Below are 1,099 nucleotides of genomic sequence, written 5' to 3' on the forward strand. Positions count from 1 at the left end.
GTCATATGAATAATATGGGAATAAGCATGCTGAATAAACATCAGTGCGCTCGAACTAATGTCCTGACAACTTGCATCTTAAATGTCAACTTATCAAAACCCTAAACTTGTGAGCAACTGCAACCCACCCAGGCTTCAAACCCTAATTTGAAACATGAGCCTTGTCTTGAAACGCAACATTAAAAAAACTCTCTTGAAACTCTACTTTGAAGCCCCAAACCTTGGTTTGAAACTCTAAACCAGACTTAAACCATTATGGGAAACCTTAACCGATCTTGAAACCCTAATTGGACAACTTAAATCCTAGTTTGAAACCCTAACCTTTGTTTGAAACCTAACACCTGACCCTGTCTTGAAACCAAGGGCTGTGCACAAATGCGCGGTGACACAAATGTATCTACGGCAGCGAAGTCCAACGGCGCAAAAGCAAATTATGGCCACGGTACGGCGAGGGATCCCGGTTAAAGTAAACCATTTTAAAGTAAGAAGAAAAAAAGCTTTCGAAGGGGGAAGCGGCAGTCAAAATGCACCAGCGTACTACTCTTTCTTGGTCGAGAGATAGTTTTCAAATAATACAATTGGATTTTTCATTTATTGGACTATTATTTTGGAACGGTCCAAGGAGTAACGATTCAATTCTGATTTGGAAGTTATTCGTTACCTTCAACGCGAATAGCGAATCGGGATTTAGGGGGCAAATCCGAGCACTACTTGAAACCATAATTTAAAACCCTAACAATTATTAAAGTTCTAACACGTATTTGAAACTTAAAACTAAAAATGAAACCCTAACATTTGTTTGAACCCATGGCTGAGACTTGAAACCCCAATTTGAAACCCCAATATGTAACTCTAATCATAAATTGAAACACTATTTTGAAACTCTGATGCTGGCTGGAAACCCGAATTTGAAACCTTAACCCAGCCTCGAAATCCTAATCCTTGTTTCAAACCTTAAAACAGACCTCAACCTAATCCTAGCCTGGACTCGAGACCTGACCCTGACAACCAAAAAGTGATAATTGATCATAACTAAATATACTTCAAAATAAATTGTAACATTTGTCCATTTGCAAAGGAAACAACTCATTTCATTTCAA

Source organism: Phycodurus eques, chromosome 17 (assembly GCF_024500275.1).
Source record: "Phycodurus eques isolate BA_2022a chromosome 17, UOR_Pequ_1.1, whole genome shotgun sequence".
NCBI lineage: Eukaryota > Metazoa > Chordata > Actinopteri > Syngnathiformes > Syngnathidae > Phycodurus > Phycodurus eques.